This window comes from Nesoenas mayeri (assembly GCF_963082525.1).
Source record: "Nesoenas mayeri genome assembly, chromosome: 7".
NCBI classification, from domain to species: domain Eukaryota; kingdom Metazoa; phylum Chordata; class Aves; order Columbiformes; family Columbidae; genus Nesoenas; species Nesoenas mayeri.
In genome coordinates, this window is record NC_137551.1 from 25357395 (window position 1) to 25360736 (window position 3342).

Here is a 3342-nt window from a genome sequence, read left to right on the forward strand (position 1 = left end):
CTTGGCGCCTCTGCTTCCAGCGCGGCCACTGCCGGCGCGGCACGTGACCGCCGCCCGCTCCGCACTACAGCTCCCGGCAGCCACCGCGCGGCCCCGCCCCTCCCCGCGCGGGGCACGCCGGGAGCTCACCCCTTCGCTGCCGGCAGCGCGCCCAGCGGCTGCCGCCGGCCGGCGCGGGCGCCCGGTCGTGGCCGGTGGGCGGCCATCTTGGGAGCGGGCAGGCCTTCCAGCTTCACCACCATCTTTGCGGCGGGCGAGGGCGAGGAGGGTCGGCACCACCCTGCGGCGCGCGGCGGGCGGGGCGGCGGGAGCGTCACTGGCGGGAAGCGCCCAACTGGGGCGGGGCGATGGCGCGTTTTCCCGCGGCGCCGGCAGTGCCCGCCCCGCTGCCGGCTCTGCCGCACACGTGGGCGCGGCGGCCTCTGGCGTCCCGGGACGCGGGGACAGAGCTGCTGCAGGCGCAGCGCCCGGCCGGGGCTCGCTCTCCGCGCTGTGAGCCGGCCCTGCGCCGGCGGAGGCCTTCGCGGCAGTGCGAATGGTGGTCTGTGGAGCACCTTGGCGGGCAAGGGGCACTGAAAAAAAACTATTGGGGGTGAAAGGCAGGATGGCAGCTCATGCTGCCCAGCAGCTCCTTGGCACGGCTGCAGGGCAGGACTGGATACCGAGTAACAGCCTTGTGCAGCTCTCCGGAGCTCGCACACAGAAAATCCCCTGGAAGGTGCAGGGGATGGGAGGAAACCAAACTTGGCTCATTTGGCACAGCTGCGGTCCAGTGTTGCTCCCCGAGGAGGGGCAGGCGATGTTGGTGTGCACAGCTCTTGGCCTGGCTCCATGCTGATAGCCCCTGTTCAGCAAGCCCAGAGTTCCTTTGGGTGCTGTCACCTCCTGTGGCTCTTCCTCCACCACTCTGATAGAAGGGTTGTCTTGTGGAGCGCAGGGATGTGCTCACAGCAGCACAAGAGCAGCGTGGACATGCTGGTAGGAGCTTTGCTGTGCAGGATTCACCCATCCAAGGGTAATTGTCTTGGCCTCTCTGTCGGCCCCTGGGGGTGCAGACCTGCCCCACCCAGATTCCCTTGGGGATCCACAGGATAGAGCTGCTTTATTCAGCCTGTGTGCCTTGTCCCCGAGCCGGGGCATGTCTGACATGTGGAGCCTCATCTTGTTGCTCTCCTTTCTTCCATGCCTCCCATGAGGGATTTCCATCTGCAATCGCTTGTTCCACATCACCTCCTGCCTCAGAGGGGCTGCTCCTCCCTAGCAACAAACAGGATTTTATCTCGGGGAGCTGCTCCCCTCCTCCTCCAAGCAGCCTGTAGCACCTTCCAAGCCTCTTGCTGACACCCTTGTCTGGCTTCCCTGTCTGAAAGACATTTTGATTGTCCCGAGCTCAACGTGTCTAAATCAAGGAACAAGTCGCTTTGGTAAAGCCCATGTCTCCCCTGCTGGCCCAAGGAGAGGCCAGTCATGACCAGGCACCCATGGACCTGCCCACAGGGATGTGGAAAGATGTTGCCCTTGAACCCTTGCAGCTTTCCTCCTGCTCTGAATTATCCTCTCCCTGGGGTGCATCTAGGCATGCAGTGATCTGCCTAATCACTCCGTTACTGCGTGTGGCAGGACCCTGTAGCATTGCAAAACTGATCCACCACAGAGCAAGCCAAGCCTGACGTGAATCCCATATGTGCGACCATATCCCCTGCACATGGGGTCCCTGGGGTGCGACCAGAGGGAAGCCTATGTGCAGGTACCTCCAGCCCCCAGCATGACCCGTTGGGGCGGTCTTCCAGCACAGGGGCAGTGCCAGGCACTCCTGCTGGTTTACAAGTAAAACAAACAGGTAGAATGGAAAATACACATAGTGCATCCCGGATCCGTGGCTGCCCTCCCACCACGTGCAGTGATAGTGTTCTGGGCCAGGCATAGCCTGGGAATTGAAATCCCACCTGGGCAGGAGCAGATGGGCTGGTGTCTGCCCTTCAGCAGGGAGAGGGGGCCAGGACTCCCCATGAGCAGTTTGCTCTGGCCAGGCTGCTGTTCCTTTCCTCCCAGAGAGAGCTGCTGGGCCACACTGGGCTCTGCCCTTGCAGCAGGTGTGCAGGGTCCTGCAGAGCTGCCTGCGGCTGCAGGATGATCCCTTGTGGGGCTCCTCTTTGGGGGTGTGATGCTCATGGGGAAGAAGCCCCCAGGGAGATCCTGTCTGGATGGTGCTCTGCTCCTTCTGCCATGTCTCTCTGGCCCCAGTCCTGTGAGGGCGGGTGGATGCAGTCATATCCCTGCATGGCACAGGCTGCGGCACAGATCCAAGCAGCTCCCCTGCCTGGCAGCCCCTGCACAAGGTGCAGCAGACACCAGCCACGATCTCCCCAGCCATGCAACACGCCACTATAAACCCCTTTCCTTCCTGCCCGCCCCCAGTTCTGCAGCTGCCTGGCCCTTTCCCTCCCACTCACCCTTCTCCAGCCTCCCCCCGGGGCTGGCAGCCCTCACGGTGCCCCAGCCTGGGGGACTGCCAAGGTCCCAAATAGCACCAGTGTTGTGCGGCGCAGCGCTGAGCAGCCACGGCATCCCCGCTGCTCCCCGGGGTGGGAACTGCCACCAGCTGCCTTGGGATGCGGCTCTTTGCTACGGGCCCTCGGGCTCGGCCGGGCGGGTTCACCCGCTCCCCTGGGCGGGGGTGCTCGCACACTCGTCCCTCCGCCGTGGCCCTGGTTCTCCCTCCACCCGGGGGAAGGGCAGCCGGGGCTCGGAACCGCTGGCCGCCTGCCGGGAGCTACAGCCTGGGGCCTCTGCAGGGCCCTGCGGAGCGGCGCTGAGCTCCCGGAGCCGGAGGGAGCCTGAGGAGAGGCCCAGCCCCGCGCCACCTCCCCGGGGAGGACAGGCCCCCAGGGGCTGCACAGCCCGTGGGCCGCAGAGCCCGCACCCAGCGGGGCTTTGGGGGCAGCACTGCCCCCCTCCGAGGGATGCTGACGCCGGGAGGAAGCTCCTCGGGACCCTTGCTCCCCCTCCTCTCACAGTCCGGCCCGACCCAGGGCCCGACGGGGGCCGGAGAACGAACGCCCCGCGCCGGGGGCGGGCGACGGCTCCTGACATGGCGGGGCCCGCCCGTCCTCGGGTGACGCGCGGAAGGAGGGGGGGCGCGTGCGCGGCGCCGGGCGAGGGGGCGCGCACGCACGCAGCACGCACGCGCCCGCGGGGAGGCGGTAGGGGGGGCGTCCCGCGCACGCGCAGAGGCGCGCCCGCCCGCCGCCGCCGCCGCTGCCGCCGGCGCAGCCGCCCCCGCTCCCGCTCCGCCGCCGCGGCCCCCGCCGCGCCCGCCCCCGCCGGTCCGCGGCGCGCCCG